Below are 21143 nucleotides of genomic sequence, written 5' to 3'. Positions count from 1 at the left end.
CTTTTTCTCACTTTGTCTGCTGTCTAAAGTGGAGCGGTAAAAGTCAGACCGTATGCCAACTCTTGTCTGCTGTGCAATTTGAGACACAAAGTATGTCAACAACGGCAAATTTTGTTTAAAATACACACTTTTATTGTACATACAAGAGGAAGATCAGGAAGAGAGGGGCATTGTGGGAGCTCACAGACTGTTATATTTAATTAGTAAGAGTGGTGTCATCCAGGGTTCTAATTTGTGGCAACTTGTCACCCAGAAGCAGTTGAAGTGTGAGATTAGTGGTTTTGCTCTAAACTGCTGTGCACTAAGCAGTGTGCAAATGGTGTGTGTTTATGTGTGTGTGGAAAATAATAGTGTGCGTTTGCCACAGGGATAGTAGACTGTAGACTATATATAAAGATAGAGGATGCATCTTCCACTGCACAAAAATAAAGCCAAAATATCCTGGATATGAGCACAGCCATCTTGCACGTGACGTCATTTGGTTACAGAGTCTGGGCAGTTGTAGTTATTTTAATTAAGTCGTGTTATTGAGGTGACTGTAAATCGTGAGCAGGGCTCAACTGTCAATTATTATGTCACAACCCCTTTTCAAAGCACCAAATGACTAATTAAAACCAAACTTATCATAAAGATGAACTCTTGAATAAATATCAGCGTGATGAGAACGATCTAAAATGACAGAAATCATATTCGGGAAGAATTTACTTGAAGTATACTTGGAGGTTTAACTTTGGCCCATGTCCCATCTGCTAACAGGGAGGGGCACAGGATTTATGACTTACTCCAGCCAGCCAACAGGGGGTGATCGAGATGGTATTGGCTTCGTTTTTGGGGAGCTGTCATGTTGTCCATCTTTATGTGCAGTCAGAGGGGTAGTCCCATACAGAGTTTAAATTTCTGATTACATAAATGTCTGCCAATATATTTGTTATAAAATTCCATATTCCTTTACTGACTGTGTAATTATTTTGCAAAGCCGTTGTTTATTGGTTAGATTGTCACTTCTAAATGAGATATCGTACCTTGACCTGATAAAGTAAACTGATTTTTTTGTACATTTTGATGGGATGTATAGACCTGCAGTGAATGTTTTTAGCATTGATTTTTTTGTTGTTGTTTTGTTTCTCTGTTGTAGTTTAATGAGCCAGCTTACAGCAAGAGTGTAGCCTTTATGCTATAGAACAACTTCATAGATATTGAAATTGTTACCTGTGGTATATTTGAGGTGATCAAGCGGATGTTTGTTATTGGGGAAAACCTTTTGACAAAGTTTAGACATGTTTTGATTTTGTCTGTTAAATTTTGGTAGGTATGAACTGTGAAACGGCAGATAGTCAAATGAAACTGATTGTTTTGGGCTTTCCACATGTTGCGTGACAACAGAGCATTCTTCTGCACAATGTGTGCAATGTGAAATTAGGAAAAACTCACTGAAATTCATACAGAATTTATAGGTGCCTTAATAGTTCAGACTTTGCAAATATTGATACATCTTTGAAACAAGAACACAAGCCAATAACTAACTGTGAAGTGATAACTGGGCTGCCCCTAGTTTGCTGTGTTTGAGCAAGTGTGTGTGTAGATGTGTTTGTGTGGCGTCTTTCAGTGAGTTTTCTGCATGTGTGTGTTCTTGCCTGTAAGTGTATGCCTTTTTGTGCATGTATTTACAGTATACGCACACATGTTGTTTGTTTGTGTGTGTGTTTGAGTGTATGTGTGTAAAAGTCCTTGAACAAGGCTGAGCTTACATCAAAACACTTCCATTTTGGATGGTAATAAAGAAGAGAATCAATCACTCTGTCAGTCATTGTTGACAGAATTTTTAATTATCTGACACGGCCTGTCAGTCTGTTATCAGCTGCCTATCACGTTGTCTCTTAATGTATTCTTAATACAATCTCCACTGTGCTCTCCGAAACCCTGATCTCCAGCCAGTGAGCTGTCTCTTTGTTTCCAGAGAGCTCATCGGTTTGTTTTCCACTTGTATCCTCTTAGCGCTTCAGTTGTTGCTACATTCAAATTTTGGCTGTCAAGCCCTCCAAAGACACAGAATTTAGATTAGCTGTCAAAATCCTTGGATTTTTTCTGAAATCGTTCCGATTCCTCTGCTTATTGCTGTAATTTAGCCAAATTCGTTGTAAGGATTCATTCCCAGGCTGTAAGCATGAATCCATCTTAGTATAAATCCATTCATATGTCTGTCCATCTGTCTAGACAGCCACTCAGCCAAGTGACAAACAGTCTGCCTGTCTGTCATCCGAAGCATCAGTGTCTTATTTCTCTCCTACAGAAGCATTATGGGAAGCCAGTATCCTCAATGAATCAAAAGTTCTTCACAAATTAGCTGCTGAAGTCTGGTTTTCACAGAGGGGAGGTCATGGTGATCTGGATCTCCATCTTAGATGGATTTGAGAAGAAGGTTCAGCAGCTTGTTTGGTCCTCTTTTTCTTCTTTAGTGCAGTTCCTCTTTCTCTACCTGGTCCCCTGGTGTATATTTTCAGAGCCGAGGATGGATTTTTGTGGAAAAAGTGCCATTTACAGGAAAGCAGCTTGGAAAATGCTCCCAATGATTTTAATGAGACTTAAACACACCCACAGGACCGACCACGCGAGAGATGCTTTATTCCAAAACTTTTGGGCCTGGGGTCTTCTGAAACATAATCATCATCCAAATTCTTTATGGCCAGAAAGCCTGATGTAGTGTTGCCCGAAGCTTACAGCCACCAGAAACACTTCTTGCGAAGTTTCTTCACGCGGGCCTTGGTGCTAGGGCGGTTGGAAGATGAAGGGGCTAGCGTGGGCTTGGTCAAAGCGGCTGCAGGCACATCATACTCGCCCTCCAGCACCTCCATTATCCCCTGCAAGCGTCCCTCCTGCTGTCGGAAATCATGCTCCACACTGGAGAGGAGAGAAAGATAGAGCAGTTGAAGGGGAAGGAGGGAGCACAATTTAGAGGTTGGGGTAGTGTCAAATCAAGTCAAATTTATTTATATAGCTCATTTTTCACAAAAAGAGATTAGATTTGGTGGCGGAGGGAGGGAGGGAGGGAGAGAGAGGAGATGAGCAGAGGGATCTGAGGACAAGTGGAGGTCTGCTAAGCATAAAGAGAGCTTAGAAAAAGAGGGATTGAGAGACAGGTGAGCGCAGGAGTTTGAAAATGTAGTCGCAAAATGCTGACAACTTAAAGAGAGGTTGTACTTTGGCATAATGCAATTTTATGTGCAGATGTAAAATCGTGTTCTTAACTCGGATATATGCACCTTCAGCACACATACTTTCACACAGGCCTCAACTCAGCACTCATTTCACGTCCATAGTATTCTTCCGCGCTTCATGCACCGATAGATCACAGGCTGGTGAGATGAGAGGAGTGGGAGGAGAATGAAAAAGAGAGCAGCAAAGGAGAGGAGGGGAAAAGGAAAGGAGTGGAGAGGAGCATTTGCAAAGTGGAGGAGCCAAAGGAAGGAGCAAGGGAGGAACTTTTTTTTCTCCTCTGATGTGTTCAAAGCAGACCCTCTCGGCTTTCTTTTTTCTATGCATCTCTCTCATCCCCCCTCCCCCCTCTCTCATCTCTCTCTTTTTCCCCACCGTCTCTGAAGTGTCCACCGCTGCAGGTCATAGTGTAGTAGACTTTCTCTCTCCCCTTTTTATGTGCAAGAGAATATATGTGTGTTTGTGTGTTGGGTTGGGTTAGAGGGGTGGAGCTGCATACAGGGCCTGGCATCTGGAGTTAATGAGCCACATGATGAGGCAAGGAGAGCAGACATAACTACCCACCATCCCCTCCTACAGCATACCAACACACATGCACATACTGTACAAACAGACATCTGCTCCCCTGACATCTAAAGTGTGCATCTGCCACAACAAGCCCACGGCTGAGTGAGGGGGAAAAGGTGCATACAGCGACTTATGGGCAGAACAGAGAAACTAACTAACACTCATCTGGGAGATGGAGGGATGGATACATGAAAGAAAGGCTTTAATAAAACAGGGCAGCGAGGTCACTGCAGAATAAAGGAGAGAAACAATAAAAAGGAGGGAGGAAGTAAAGGAGGAGAGGAAGTGGGCCACCAGAGGCGAGGAGAGAGGAGGGCAGAGAGGTCTTTGCTGAAAGAGCACGGGGATGGAGGGAGCGAGTAAAGGAGTAAATAGACGAGGAGGTAAAAGCTCTGGTGGGCATAAAGGAAGGAATGGCTGCCATGAATAAATAATAAAGGAGATGAACTGTGACTACACATACACACAGCCAGATATTCTCCACACATACACACACATAGACTCACAGAACATGAGAAAAGATAAAATAGTGCACCTGTCCTACATTCGCTCAATTTATACTCTATCATGTTTTAGAGTGGAGGACTTTTTGTCAGGTCTCTCTTTACCCACACACTTTACTAGGTTTCAACATCCCCCCCCCCGTCTCAATCCTCTTGAACTACCTCTCTCTGTCTATTGTTCATAGGATTACGGCACGGTGGGAAAAGCAGCCGCTCTTAGTTCGTTTTGCAAGCTGTCATCTCCGGCATCTTTGCAACTGTGTGCATGACTGTGTGTAATTGTTTCTTTTATCCTTGTGAGGAGCCGTTAAATTATTAAACTTCACTTTTTGGTTGAAGTGAGGGTGAAGGTTAGTCATGTTCTGTAGCTGACAAGGTTAATGTTTAGGTTCTGCATGTATGGAGGTGTTTATATCATTCAGTCATTTATGTCTCTTCCTGTTTAGGAAGAAAGTGAGGAATACCTTTAGGTATTGTATGCGTGCCTGCATGTCTCTGTGTATGTGTTTGAGTTGTTTGAGCTTTGGGAGAAAAACAGAGGGGCTGTCATAAGTTCCTCTCCCCCTTGTCGCTCATCACACAGATTAATTAGGACTGACAATGGCAAAACATCTTCAGGCAGTCAGCCCACATCAAAACCCCCTTTTTAAACCACAAATCATTAGGATGGATGTTTCAATCCCACGCGTAATCCATCCTCTGCTCGTGTGTGTCTCTTTCCCTATCAGCCACCCTCTTACCCAGAATCCTCCCTGAGAGTTTGATAAGGTCGTTACTGTCCAATCAAATAGAGCTCTTGTACTTTTGTCTATTGTCTGTACTTGTCACAATGGGTCGCTGAAATTGTGTTTCTCTGCATATTTAATGTGTGTAATTTCTTTGTAAGGAACTTGCACTGATATGTGAGAAGAAAATGCAGATTCTGCATATCTGTCCAAGTTATTAACATCAATCACGCAGCGTGAAATATATTCATATCTTTGTTTCTCTGTATGTATTAGTGTGTGCATGCAAGTATGCGCAAAAGTGCACATAAATAAGCTGGAAAAAGGCTTTATTGTTGGATTAATTAGCATGTCTGTGTATGATTGTATTTGCATGTGTGCAAGAAAAACAAAGGGAAAGTGGAGCAGGAAATGAAAATCTATGAAACTGAGAAAAGAGAAAAGAGGGATGATAATGATGAACAATGTACCCCTGAGATCAGGGAAGCCTCAGGCACATTAAAAAGTCCCCATGATGTCTGAAGATATTCAACTGAAAAGTATTGTGATGTCTTAATTACTGTTGTTACATGTTTTTTGTTACAGAGTAGGTTTATAGAAAATGATAGTAGTAAATAGAAGATAAAAGTACTTTTTGTCCTGTTAACACATTTTCTCTTGTCCAATTTCCTCCACTTATAACCGTACAGAGCTTTCAAAAGTAGATTTATGGCTGTGGAAACCTTTTTTCTTTGTTTCGTTCCCTTTTTCAAAATCCAGTTCCATCAAGTTCATATGAGGACTTACTTTTGGAAGAGCAGATTCATTTAAAAATGTCCTGCTTAAGTGAATGGTTATGTAATACAAGTTGTTGCTGACGATAGTTTTCATGATGGATTCATCTGCCAAAATTGTTTTCTCAATTGATTGATTTGTCTTTTAGTCTACTGCGGTCATTTAAACAGACATTCAAACAGTCCCGAAACTGTAAAAAGCAGTAAATCCTCAAATTTGACGGATTGGAACCAGAGAATTAGTGCCATTATTGTTTTAAAAATGACTTACATTTTTCAATTGTTGCCAAGTAATTCTCTGTTTATGGGCCGAGTGATTTACAAAGTATCATTTCAGCTAAGTCCATATTCCACTGAGTGTTTGTGGCCAAATGTGTTCAGTTTTTGCCTCCTCGTCTTCCTCATCTTTGTGCGTATCTTGCATATGAATCTGTTTAAAGTAGGGGGAGTTTTGCATATTTTTATTTACATCTATGTACATTATATCTATATGGATATATGAGTGGATGTGTATGTTGCCATGTGGCAATCATTTCCCCTTGGTGTTCATTAGAACTTACTGGGCTAACGATCCCGCTGTGTTAATTAAGATCAAGGGGAGAAAAGAATAGGATGAGGAGGAAGAGGGAGTCAGAGAAGTGTGTGAAGAGATGGAGAGATGAAACAACAGAGGAGTAGAAAGTAGAAACACTGGAGGGTTGAAGATGTGGTGCTGTAGGGAGGCGGGTGATTTTGTGAATTAGGGAGAGCTGGAGAGATAAAGGCCCTGTAAAATGTCTCTTTATCCCTTGTGGCCTGCAAGGGGGGTTTATATATGATTGTAAACAAGCAGGATAAGCTCCAGGCCTGGCTTTAGTATGATACATGCAAACAAAAGGTTCTGGACTAAAAGCAGGTTTTTACAATAACTAAATATTTATTTTTGTGTTCTTTGTCTGTGTTCACAGCAAAGCTACTGCACATGCTAAAACCCACATTTCCAGCTCGTGTGAGCGGTTCAGAGAAAGAGCAGAGTCGTTGGGTGTTTGGTGGGAGTGGGGCACAGGTGATTATAGCTTTGCCAATTGACAGATGGAATGAGGCAGGGATATACAGAGGAAACCAGTTTGATTGAAAGTTAGAGATGAAAGAAAGAGAGATCGAGCAGGCATGGGATGAAAAGACGGGAGTGATTTACATAATGAAAGGATGAAAATAAGAAGGATGGGGTGGAGGTGATGGGAGGATTAAACTACAGTATGTGGTATCAGATTGTGAGGGCGCAGCTCTGTAAGTTGCAGAGGATCTAAGAATGCAATTACTTATTTAGGTCACACACACAAGAGATGACTGAAACAGGAAAGACACATCATTTAGGTGCTGAATTAATTTGCTTGTTTGCACAGAATACTCTTTTGTGTGTAAATAACTTTCCTGGAGAGAGCTGCTTCCTCTAATCTCTAGAACAGCGCATGTATTAATTTCAATATTGATGAGGAGGATCACTCATAGTCTTGTTTTTTTTTCATATAATAGGGATGTATTTTATGAGCAATACAATTATCAGAGTGGGCGAAAAGGGCAGAGACAGCAGGGTACCAGGAGGGAAGCTAATGAAAAATAAAACAAAAAATGAAAGATGTGCTGAATAAGTGATACAACCTGGGAAAGCTCAGAAGAAACCATGTGAAATGAAACAATTTCAAGGCTACCAAAGGCAAACAGTTTATTCCAGGAGACGTTTCAGGGCTGTTTATTACGCTGTGGGAAAGAATGAGTTGGCATTGGTGAGTTATGCAATGCAGTAAGCTCATTATCTTGATCATGTTACCTGTAGATGATGCAGGCTGTCTTTTGGCAGGTGGGGCAGTTGTTAATGTCCTGACCAGTTCTGTATGAGCTGCGACTGCAGAAACAACAGATGCAAAGCATTCACACACACTCACAAAATGGTTTAATTGAAGGCATATCAGATGTGACAAATACCCATACTGCATGTTTTAGTCTGCCTGGGGAACAACTCCAGTTATCGCTCTTGGGGAGGTTCATCCCAAAATCCTTACCTGAAGTGCTATCTATCCATCTAGATTGTTGTGGCGTGAGTTTCAGAAACTTGGACATATCAGCTGTAGAGATGTCTGCTTTTCTCTCACATATAGATGGCACTTGGCTTGTGGTTCTCAAAGCACCAAAAAAATACATTTGAAAAACTCATCAGCAATGTCTCCTTCCAGAAGTCATGACCAGGTAACCCATAGACATTGTGAGCAGTTTCACTAATTATTATTTCTTTGTACCTAACCGGCAACAATATCACCACGCAGAAGGAGGTGTGCATCTGCTCATGGACAAGAGGCTAGCTAGCTAAACTGACTAAGCTAGCTAAAGTTAAAGCTCAGCCGAGGACGGCGCCATTAATGTTAAAAGTACTTCTGTGCAGTTATATGTAATTTGGTAGAAAGAAAATAGATCGTTCATGAAACTGCTCACAACATAGTCTGTGGATTATCTTGAGTAACTGGGTCATCAGAAATTTTTTTTGAAGTTTTTCAAAATCTATTTTTTGGGGCTTTGAGCAACAAGAAAATAGTCAATAGTCAAGAAAAGACAGACATCTCTATGAACTCTCAATACCTCCAAACTCACACAACTCACACAAAAACAAAAGAGCAAAAATATGTATTTTTGATTTTAGGCTTAACTGTCCCTTTAACATTGCAACTGTATATACATACTGATATTCAACAGCAGAGGAAGAAATCGTATTTTGCAGTAGAAACAAGTCAAGCTTGTCTTGACAGAGTCTCTCTCTCTCTTGACTGCTGGAGTCACAACTGTTATCAACATCAGGTCTGTGCTCTCTGGGGGTTGTCAAAAGGGCACAAATAAGCTTGTGTTATTAACTGCATGTGATGTACCCTAACAGGAGTGACAAGACTTCACCTGAATTGTCCTGGTGGGGTAAAACCTGCCTGTTTGGCTGTGCAGTCGGGTGAAGATAACCTCTAAACAGTGTTTACAGTGACTGTCTGGGAGGCCGAGCATTACGTGACATTCATATTCCAAGCACATTGTTCAGTGACAAGTATCTTATTGTCTTTCATTCTAGGAACTAGCTGCGTTGAAATTTGGTGTGCATTACAAAAAAATCCTGATTACACATGCAAAGTGTGTTATCAAGGTTGAACAAGACGACAGAGCTGCTGGAGAATAAAGTCAGATTAAAGAACAGATCCGACAAGCTCATGCTGACTGTCATGTAATTAAAACACTTTATTTTGCCAAGATGTTTTGGCTGCCCCTTTACTGAACTGTCTAGATGAGGGAGTTGCTGATTTATGTTGATAAAATAGATGTTTTAATTACATGGAGAGAAACCGTGTGACTGGCATCAGTATTTCTCTCCAAGCAGGCTTTATCAAAGACAACAACAGCAAGAGCAGACGGGTATTTGCTTCGAGAGAGGAGAGAAAACGCGGAGCTGAGCACAGCAACAACCTTTTAGCTCAGCCGACACTTTTATCACAGCAGCCCACTTAGAGTACTTTCATTTCAGGCGCAGCATCGGATGCATGTCAGCTCTCTTACTTGCTGGTTCTCTTACTTTTCCTTTTCTTGTTATGTCTTTTTCTGTAAATTGCTCTCTCTCTCTGTCTATCCTTCTCTATTCTGTCTGCCCCCTTTTTAACCTATTTGTAGCACTCTAAGAACGAGACATTAGCATCCTCACATATGTACTGAAGTATATAAATACATAATCTTATACTGTACAGTCACACACTCAGGGCAGGACAGCATGTACACTGAGTTTAGGAGCCTTATTGTGCAGCTTAAATATTAATTGCATTTCTCAAAGGTAATCTGATAGGGATTAGTCTGGAGCTGGAGACATCTGTTAACCCCGAAACAGAAACTGGGGGATGGAGGGAGTAAAATCATGTAAAAAGGGAGGTTTAGGTGGGGTTGGAAAGATAATTTTTGATTGAAGATAAGGCAAAAAGGTAAGAAATTGGTTGGGGAGGAGAAGCAGAACCATTGGGCATGAGAGATTAGGAGGGAAAGATAGGAGAAAGGGGTTGAGAAGAGAAGAATTACTGACAGTAGAGGTGAAATGGTGAGGAGGAGGATGAGGAGGCAAAGAATGCTGAGCGATAGAGGGAGGGGGGAAACAAAACAGAGCGACGGCTAGCACATGACAGCAGGGGACAATGATTGACAGGTTGTCAGGGCAGGGAGAAGGGGAAGATCAGAAAATGCAGAGAGGGCAAAGGAGGGATTCACGGTTGTGAGCTGCAGGCATGATTTATATGAGGAGGTGCAGAGAAAGGAAAAAATGGAGAGAGATAAAAGGTATTAATTAAGAATTGGGGAAAGATAGGTGCGAGGGCGTAGGTGCAGAAAGGGATGAATAGCTTGAAGCGGGTTAAGGAGCCTCGGAGAAAGGGGAGGGCGCTGATTAAAACGAAGTGAGTACGGAGAGCCGACTGGGATGCCTTAAGAAGAGAGAAACAAAGGTAATGGAGCAGGAGAGGGAGATTTATGAATAAAAGAGTTAGCAGGAGAAGAAAGACGAACTGATGAGTTCAACTTGGTAGGCAGTACGACGTCTCTTAAGGATACTGTTACAGTGGGGAGAACATCCCCTATAAGGCATATAAGATTAAAGGACAGAGGAAGGATCTGCGATCCTTGACTACAGGCTTGCAGGTATATCATATATCTCTACAGGATTCGAGCACACACACGTGTGCACACACATAGACACACTTCAATGACTCTCCACTGGCCTGCCTGACATTTAAAATCCATTACACGGACTTGAAAGCCTGTCGGTATATATTTTGCTATATAAACTCAAATATACTCCCTTCTTAATCTTGTGCACTCCCTTGACGGCTTGTTCTCTCCCCCTCTTTCTTCTCCTTATCACTAACTCTCTGACTCTCTTACTTAAGCATTCGCTAGAGCAGGTAATACCTCTACCTCACCTCTACTTCTTCTTGTTTTCTTCATCCCATATCTCTAATTTCATCCCTGTCTTTATCTCTCTTTTTTCCTCTCTGTCTTGCTGTCTCATTGTACAGTTCATCCTCCTTTTCCCCAGTTTCTCCCCTCTCTCACCCTTCGCTGAGGGCCTTGCTCTTCTCCAGGTCTTGAATGACGTTCAGAAGCACCTTGATCTTCTCCTGATTGGACAACAGGTTCTCCTCCACACTCTGCAGCTGCCTCTCCAGCCCGCGGGGTGCGTTCCCTACTTGTCCGCCCAACAATCCACCCGGAGCCCCGTTACATTGTGCTTTCATATGAGTCTTACAAGGCAGAGTGTGGTCATCGAATGATTTGCTCTTCTGTTTTGTGTAGTCCTTGAGTTTGATCCGCTGTGAAGATGCTTGTTTGGGAATATCCGTGGTGTCCTTGGTGTTTTTGGTTTGCGCTACATCTGTGGCCGGTTTGGAAGGAGTGAGCTTAGGGGAGTTTTTCGGTGGGAGGGGTGGCGTGTTGGTAGATTTTGAGTCGCTGTGGAGGGAAGAAACTGAAGGTTTAGAATTGACACGGACTGATGTATGTTTGTGTTCATCAGCGTGCTTGATTTTAGCCAAGTCTTGCTTGTGTTTGTCAGTCGAATGTGGCTCTGTCGCTTCTGCAGACGGTGTGTGTGCTTGCTGTTTATGTGTGGTAGCTGTTGTCCTGTCTGTGCTGTTTTGCATGTGTGTGTCTGTTGTTTGTGTGGCCGAGTCTTTGTATTGAGTAAAGTCCGCAGAATGTGGCCTCGACTGCAGTTTTGAATCTTTTGTTTTGTTCTGAGCTTGTGATGTGTGGTTGGAATGTGAGCTGTGTGTTTTTGGTATCGTGTGTGACAGCTGTGGTATCTGAGTAGTCTTTACTGATGTGTTTGCTGTGTAAGACACAGAGTCCAGAGCACACTCCTTCCTTGACTGGCTGGGAGCGGCAGAAGTTTTCCGTGGCGGATTAGGTAAAGTCTGGCTCGCTGTTATTTGATTGACAGCCTTCCTTCGACATGCGCCTGTGCACGGCGTAATCTGTGATCGTCTCCTCCCACAAGTCGCACAAAGACGAGGCGGGGAAGTCGCCATTACTCGACAAGGCCGCGGCGGGGTGGCGTGCACGGTCGTACAAACACTCCCTGTCTTTAGTACGGAGCGGTGGCCCTCCATGCGTAGAGACTGCACCCTCCTCCTCTCGTGGGCCGTCTCCTTACCTTCTGTGGCCTCAGTGCAAACCCCTCCCACCACATCAGAGGCTACCACGCTGCCATTTGTATACCGAGCTGTCCTTTTAGCTCTTGTGTCCTTAGGGTTTGTCTGTATTGTTTTAATCTGGCAGTAAACTCCACTGCCTGACCCCTGAGAGCCCATGTCGTCCTGTGTCAGGCTGTTGATCTCGTTCTGAGATGTCTCCTTGGACACTGGCAGACTGTTGCTGTCACTTCTGATAACTCCAGCTGTCTCTGCTGTGGTTGTTTTGTCTGTGGCCATGGCGAGTGGACGATGTGTGTTGGTTGGCTGGCTGCCGTGCCGTTTGATGGAGGGGAGAGTCCGCAGCCCGGGAGAAGTCTGCACCCCGACGCTGCACAGTGGGCCCCATCGCCCTCCTGCCAGGGGAACCCCCAGCGCAGGCACCGGATTGGTTGGGTCAGCCACCCTTCTGCCCATACTCCTTTGCAGGTTGGCTCAGCCCCCCGAGGAGCTGAACGGGATGGAGGCAAGCGGTGACATCAGCCAACGTCAGCGTAATTATATCCAATAGGAAGTGGGAATAGTTCCAGCTTTTGTATACCCGGTGAATTTGTCTGTTTGCGAGGCGGAGTGAAAGAGTTTTTTATGCGGAAGTTGAAGACAGGAATTCAATATCCAATAAAGCTTTACACTCTCAATGTCCTCCCATTAATGACCTCCTCACTACTTTGGCTACTTCTGATTGGACATTACTTTCACAGCTTCTCGCAGTCTCTAACCAGCAGCTCGCAGATGATGAGTTGGATGGATTCTCTGGGCGTTGCGGGTTTGTTCTGGAGAGAGAGAGAAAAAGAGAGAGAGGCAATGAATGAGAGAAACATCAGTAGAAAGGAGGGACAACCGGGAATAAATGGTTAGATTGGCAAGAAGACACAGACATTAGGCACGTAAAGCACCATATAAAAGCTTTGACCTCGGCTGAACGCACACACTAACCAGATCGATAGAACTCTATCAACCCTTTATTAGACCAGCAGGTGGGTTGGCGTTATAGAGGCAAAACTCTATATCTCATCAAGCTGTTTTTCTTGAAGGAACAGCAAAGCCTCAACATATCTTAAGGGTAATCGTGTATGCCTCGAGAAAGTTGCAAGTTGAAAGTTACACCCTCAGCCCAGGATCTCGGTCAATAAATTTAGAACTACAGATGTCGCTGCAGGCTTTTATTACGCGATGACACAGTGTGACACATTTCAAATGATGTTATGTTTGCCTCCCACAGCAGTATGTAAACTCATGATGCATCATGCCTTGACATCGCTCATAGAAGCAGTTTGGGAATCTGTCTAATGAGTTCGGGCTGATGTCAGTCTCTATAACATGGTTTCTGCCCACTTGCCTTTTTTTTCAGTGGGATGAATGGGCATCTTTTACTTTTTATTGATTAAAAAATTATATTAATGTGTAGCTAAGTAATGCTCAAGCCTTATCTGGTTTTGTATTGATATGCTTGCTCAAAATGGTTTGGGAGGGGAACAAAATTATCCTTTTGATCTTAATCACTTCAAATCACTTGAGAATCGACTCAGAATGCTTTAATGTTGCACTACGACTCTATGAGTTGCTGATAAAATTGGAGCTGGATAATATTACATTCGATTTTTCCGTAGGAAGAAATTGGGCCATTGCAGCAGCACATATTGGTACATCACAAAGAAAAAGACATAGGAGAGTAAATGGAGGTCATAGGAGGTTGTTTAAACAAATGAATCCAATTTAGTAATTCAATTATACTATATGTGTTATATATTATATGTTATAATATAAGTATAGTATTTTTAAATTGTAGATTTATATATTTTTACACAGATTTTGCTCCGGAGTGCTGTGGTTTATTATCCTATGAGTTGCTGTGTGTCATTTTAAAGTCTCTGCACAATATACAATAAAAGTGTGAATCTTCACTCGCCTCATGATTCGATTACGATTCACCTGTCAACAATTCGAATGAACGATCCTGATGCATCTAAATGTATGGCGTTCCCAATTTTCTATATTTCTGTACAAGGCTGCTTTTTCATCATTTGATATTCCCTTTATATTTAGAAAGTCCTTTTAAAAATCAGACTGTAACAGAAAACACAACATCCAATACTACTTTTTTCTATTTCTATTTTAGTTCATTTTTAGTTTACTTTGTATATTTTACTAATATTTAATACTCTTTTATGTATTAACTGGGCCCAGTGTGTGACCCTGACCAAGGGAACCCACTGGTTGTAACTGCTTTTTCTATTGTTTTCTATAAATTTTCGGAGCAATCTCTACAACAGCGCAACAATTTCCTTCGGGATTAAAAAAGCTCTATCAAAATCTATCTATCTATCAAAAGTCTTATAAATCCGTCTGCAGTGCTTTGCATGTGTGATTTAATCGACAAAAATGTTTTCACATAACAGCTCTAAGACAGGGCACTTCCTGAATGTGGCAAACATCACAAACATGACTCTGCTGCACACACCTCTCACGGAGAGGGACGGCAAAGATGACAGCACCTCCTCAATTCATGGCTGATAAGCTAGACTCGCTGCATTGTTTAAGGTTGCAGATGTTAGCTTCAAGTGAAAATGGCTAATGCGTTTAGTAAACAACTTCAACTTCATAACATCCAAAATGTGGCCAGATGTCCACCTGCTGATCTCTGCCTCCTACCGCAATGTCTCCTAACATAAATAACGTTGGTGTTACCTTCACCCACAATTCAAAGCAGTAGAGCAACATTGCAATGTCATTTTACATCTGTATTGTCAGGCCAAGGCCTCAAAATCAGCAATCAACACAGGCTTCAAACTCCCATTTCTTATCTGTCTCTGCATCGATGCATATCTTCAACGTCTGCGTCGCCAAACTCTTATAATAGAGACATTTCCACACCTCTACAGTACAAGCATCAGTACGTTTTAGACATGTTGTAGATCTAAGTGAGACATTTCAGCACTTTTATTGTTACCATTTACATTTAAATTATACCCCTGTTCAACTGTGGCTCCTCAGGCCAACTCTGGAAGTCAGTTTTCTGTTGATTCCTGAACATATTGGTGCCTTCCAACAGATGTCTGTTTAGGCAAATGACAAAATCGGTCGCACACACATAGAGAGAGTAAAAAACTCTATTTAATGCCAGCTGGTCTATCATCACAGCACAGATCCTTGTGGTCAAGGTTGGAAAGGTGCAATATTTTGTTGTTCTCCTCGTAGTTTATGAATGCATCAGACAAAAAAGTTGTCAAGAAGAAGCTTGTCTCAAAAGCATAGACAAACATCAAAATAATGCTCAAGGTTCACCAGAAGTTCTAGAAATCTGCCTGCTTTCAGCTGCAGCCCTGTGGCAGTTAATATGTTCTTACAAGCAGACAGGTACTAACTTATACCAACTGTGATGAGCCTGTCCCCTGCACTTACAGTTCATAGTCATGCACATATTCACTCATACAGATGCTCGTTGTGACCTATATCGACTCATTTTGAAGCCTGGCGTCGCACGCTGTTTTGCCACCATGAGCAGAATTTTAAAAATTGGCATTTTAGCCTCTTTTATTCCCTTTTCCCTGACAGCAAGTGTTATTAATATTGTCAGACTCTTTGGAATTTCAGGTTTCATTTAAGATCATTAAATATTAAAACAGAGTGGATGCAGTTTATTATGCTGGTGGGCCTGCCTATGGGCCCAGCTAAGGATTGAGAACGATTTAAATTTAGGCTGTTTTCAGCCCGTGTCCCTGTTCTATGAAACTTTCCGACATGTTTGCTGGGACAACTGTCAGTTACACAACAGAGCTTTGCAGTTAGTGCTTATGACAAACCTCCTGGTGTGCAATTGTGCTCGAGAGTTACACTGACAGAAGTGGAGCTTTGAAATGTAAGGTCTTAACGTAAGGCTCTGTAGATCAAAGGATTTCAACCTCGGTGACATATCGCTGTTATTTATATGAATATCTTGACAGTGCGTTTGGCTCAAGGACTGTTACATTGCCTGGCAGCTAGCAGGAGGTCACACATAATTGACAGCACAGACTGTTTATGATGGGTTACCGTGGTAACTGCGACAGAGATTGTCCTGGAGTGGAAGACACAGGTCTTGACCTATGGTTCACTTATCGCTCTAGCTTAAAGTATTTTTTCTTTGTGGTGTGTGAATACGGCTTTGCTCTGTCTGTGTGTGTGTGTGTGTGAGTGGTTGAAATCTATTTGCAAAGCAGGCTGCAGCCACCAGGTGCCCGAGAATGGACTGAGATGTGTTGTTTGCGAAAATAAATAGCAGATGATGATGATATGAGGGAAACACACAGAGAGAAAGAGAGAGACGGTGTTTGTGTGTGCAACGGAGATAGCACGGACCGCATTTGTACGTGCATTCATACCGCCGTGTGTGTTTGAAGGTGTGTGTGTTTGAGTGTGCATATGTGTTGTCAAGCCGTCTGCCTCGGGATTCAGTCTAAGTCAATTGAAGATAATTTCACTGCAGCTCATTTCCAAGCATTTGTCTTTCCACCAGCAGCCACACCAGACACCAGAGCACCTGCTGCAACAAACTTTCTCTCTCGCTCTCTCTTCCTGCTGTCTCCTTCTATCTGCATGTGTGTGTGTGTGTGTGCGAGAGAGAGAGAGAGAGAGTGTGTGGTTATGCGTGTGCCCACGTTTCAAGTCTCACATCTCACCCCTGACCTGCAGCTTGCCGGCTAGAAAGTGACACCATATCCTCGGAAATCAGCTTCACATGCCTGACTCTCTCCATCTTTCTACCTGTCTCTCTCCAAGTCTTATTGGATAGCGCTCTCCCGCTGTCCCCCCTCGTCTTTCATCATTACCCATGTTTGTTGTCACACTTTTCCACTCACCACCCCCTTTTCCATCTCTGTCATGCTGTCTTTGATTTTGCTGTGTGTTTCTCTCTCCCTTCCCTCTGTCTCTATATTTAATCTCAGTCTCGCGCCCACATTGCACCTCTGGCTGTGCAAAATGATCAGGGAGGGGAAAGGGGAGGCAACGTTGTCGACCGGGGGATGAAGGGGGAGGCGGAGAAAAAAGGAGAACTGGGGAGATGGCGGCATATAGGGAGGTGCATAAAGGTGGTGGAGGGATAAGGGGGAGAGAACAGATGAAGGAGAAGGATCTTACATACAAGATAAAAGTGCTGCGTGAGTGTGTGCGTGTGTCTGAGGATGAGATGTAAAGGCCCATTTTCCGGAGTTGAAATCTCCAAAAGTGTCTCATAGAGTTTGTTAAATTATAAAGAGAGTAGCACAGAGGAGAGAGAGATGCATGACATTAAAAGAGAGGAAGAAGGAGGTTCAGGAAGCTGCACACACTGCTTGGCGGTAATCAATACGCACTGCAAGTGTGTTTGAGCATCTGTCACCACACTCACAAACAAACCCCCCCACACACACAGCCATTAAACACTACAGGGAGTTTCTTGACAGGGTGCAGCTTTTTATGAAATCTGTTTATACTTGCAATGAGTTTAATTTATCAGTTGGTGGGTTTGGGCGGCTCGAGAATTGTCTACAACGCAGGCAGTCTCAGCGAGGCCGTAAGTGTGTGTGTGTGTGTCTGTGTGTCAATGTGTGTGTGAATTAGTGCACACCCACGTCTTTGCAGTGGTAACAGAGCCCTAAATGCTCCAGCGAATCGAGTCCCCTGTCGTTTCAAGGTGAGCCTTATTTTTCAGCCACCGATTGACGGGCCCTGCATGTTTGTGTGTGTGTGTGTGTGTGTGTGTGTGTGTGTGTGTGTGTGTGTGTGTGTGTGTGAGTGTGAGTGTGTGTGTTTAAGGGAGATGGACTCACTTTACTGCTCTGTAATCACAGTGCCTCTCTCGGTCACCATCTCTACACAAATGCAGCACTTTATTGGCCCTTTGAGACAGGGCACACACTGCATTTTGGGTAACGTAGTCAGTCCCTCCCCCCCTGCTGCCTGGGCTCAAAGAAGAAAACTTTTCTTTTCAGCATTTTATTTTCATATATTGGTGAACTTCTATGATTTATGACCACTATTTCTCTCATTATACAAGCTCTTGAAACTGTACATTTCAATCTAGTGCATAATTCAGTCAGGGACACTTTATGTCAAAGAATTTACCACTGTTTATTACAACAATTGGCAGGAAAAGGCTCTGCTCCTGAAGGCACTCCCCAGATCAATCTGAATAAGTATGCAAGCAGTTCTTTCAGTGTTGCACAGTAAAAATACATATTTCATATTTCCATGAATATTAATCACAGCACAGAATCAGACATAATTTCCAGACAGCTTGCACAGACATTTGTCAATGAATAATTGTAGGAAGAAGTTGAAGTGATGTCAGCACAAGTAGCCACAGTGATCTACTAAGAAAGACAGTGTGCTGTTAGATTATTAAGACCTCATCTCTGACTTGTTCTAATGTGATTGATTGAAAAAGACTGGCTGATATAGTTAGCAGACAAGCTGTCAGACAGGTCAGTCGGACTGATCAGCTCATTACAAGTACAATTTCACCTGAGCGAACATGATACTAAAAAAGACATTCAGCAGAATTACTGAGAATCCTTTCTCAGCTCTCAGCTTGTGATTTACCAGTAATGTGAAATGAACATACAAGTGTGTGCTCTGAGGAAAGGGACTAGTTTTAGTGTCAGTATTTGTAGCAGGAGCAAATAGTATTAGTATTTGCTTCCATTTCTGCTTAAATCAACATTGTATGTCGGCAGGTGTCCAATATTTGCAAGCTACATTGCAGATATACAGTTTATCATTTTTGGTTTTGTTTGTGCATAATTGGTCACTGGTTTCTTATTCTCTTAAGTATCCTGGTAGACTATAACATTTATCTTCCCTCTGTCTGCACCTCAGACAAAGGGAAAGAATCCAGTAATGATTGTCAAAACAACACGAAACCTGCTCAGCTCTCTGCAGCCTGTTGTGCATTTTAATTGGGTGCAACTGTATTTTTCAGGGACACTGCACTTTAATCAGCATTTCAACTCAAGAGCCAAAAGCCACAAAGGCTAATGTTCATATCACAAAACCCAAGTGTCTCAGCCAACCCAGTATAATCCAAGTGTGGCTGTCATTGAAGCATTGTTTGGGGCCTGTTGTGTGTGTCTCACTGATAGTAAGGGACTCAAGTGTCTCTTCTAGGCACTGAGTGTGAACTATGGAAATTGTTGTCTGAGAACCTAGTGCAGGTTTCCCACACACGCACTGAAATTGCCATCAAATTTATGAGAGATAGGTGATAGATAAAAAAATGTCTTTGCTCAACAGCAGCGGTTTCCAAGCTGTTTAAGATCATTGCACCCATTTAAAGGTGTAATCTGTAGAATATGGCCAGAATTCAAAGGTTGCTCCAAAAACATAGGGGACATTTAATACTAGAGTAGCTAACAACTGCTGCTGTTTTCCAACCACTGTTAACCAATTAGCTCATGGCTCAGTTAGCCGTGGAGCCAGTGGCCCTACAGTTTGTCTAAACCGAGACCTCAGATCACATGAGGAGTCGCCATGGGCAACATGGCCCAACTCAACTGGATTTGACAGCCTGGCGTGAGAGTGAACACAACTGGACACTGAACTGGGACTGAACACAGGCTTCAAGTTTGAATTTGAATGGAGGGTGTGTAATGATGAGTTAACGAGACAGTTAAGCTCGTCTTGGTTCGTTATAGGAGAGAAACTTGATTTCTTGTGGTGTACGGTTGTATTTTTTCTGTGTAGTAAGGAAAAAAGAAGTAAGAGTACTTCATGTCCTGACATTTTCTGAGTTTATTTTGTCCATTTATTACATTAACAGCTGGGATGTATCTGCCAGCCTAAACTACAGGGGCTGTCAGACTGTCGCCTCTTGCTGGTACAAAGTGAAGTTACAAGACAGGACAGGTTGGGGGCTAGCATGCATGTTAATTTCTGTGGGCATCTCTGCAACTCATAGACATCTTTGATGTGACATCAACACTGTTTCTTCACACTCTGTTGATAAATTCTGGCCATATCTTACAAATTGCTCCTTTAAAGGAAATGTTTTGTCATTTCACGCCGAGTCACCCAACCCCCAATATAATATGAATGTATTTAAAGAGGTTTCTCAGTTTTAACAGTTTTAGATTCAATATTATCAAATCATATTGGCTCATTCTCAATCAGTCAGAACTAATGCAAACAGGGGCTCTGCAGATTTACAGAAGATTTCACTGAAACAGTGAATCCAATTAAATGTGCTATTATTTTAGATGTAGTTCTTTAAAAAAAAAAAAGCTGACATTTAAAGTGGACAAGGAAAAAACAAACTAAATAAATAAAGGTTGCAGCCTTTTTTATGGGACATGTCAGCCTGCTGTAGATGTTTGGAGACAGAGCACAAACCGCAGGTCTGACTCCACTAGTAAGTAATTTCTTCTCTTGTTTTTATCCACACCAGAGGCCTGCACTACGTAGCAAGTTCAACATAGCCAGTATATCTTTCTGTTATCTGTCTTCACTAAACCTAACAATCACACGAACATGTGATGTGACACATGAACCTGATAAGTCGACCCAGGTTTTCCCCATCTAGCCACAAGTGTGTTCGCATAGATGGTGAGGTGTTTGCAGCGAGAGACCAATCGCAAACTTGAACAAATCTACTGGCAGCGGAGCAACATGTGTTATAAACAAAGGGCAAACTGTAACGTTACACAAACACAAATTAGTTTAACACATAATCCAGGCTAAAAGCAACACAGTTGCAGCTGCCAAATGCAGGAAAGACAGCTGACAAAAACATCGCAGACTGTGTGAATGTGGACATTAATAGGCTTATAATATCACTGCCCCATCAATCTTGCATGAATAGATCTGACTATAATTACATTTACATATCCATTAAATTAAAGTGTTGCTTAGATGTATTCTTCTGGCATGTGTATGACAGCTTTAGACTTATTCTTTCAGCTGCAACCCCCGCGGCGTCAAGCGGACTTTGGAGCAGACAGAAAATAAATATAAAGACATAATTCAAAGTTGTAGCCTACTTCCATTTCTTATAACAAGTACAAGACTTCAGTTCTCCATTCAGTGTCTGGTGTAAGATGATATTATTATAAAAATAAATCACACTGAAATGGCTGTGACATTGCTTGCAGCCAACAGGAAAAAATGAATGAA

General features: G+C 42.3%; 1 protein-coding gene across 1 annotated transcript in view; it reads left to right on the top strand.

The window, feature by feature from the left end:
- The window catches only part of dock2-like (dedicator of cytokinesis protein 2), a 116006-nt gene that overhangs the window by 58679 nt on the left and 36184 nt on the right, over positions 1 to 21143 (top strand). The window lies entirely within an intron of this gene.

Source organism: Pagrus major, chromosome 18 (genome assembly GCF_040436345.1).
Source record: "Pagrus major chromosome 18, Pma_NU_1.0".
Classification (NCBI taxonomy): domain Eukaryota; kingdom Metazoa; phylum Chordata; class Actinopteri; order Spariformes; family Sparidae; genus Pagrus; species Pagrus major.
The sequence above is the reverse complement of the archived record's forward strand: the minus strand, read 5'-3'. Positions and strand labels throughout refer to the sequence as shown.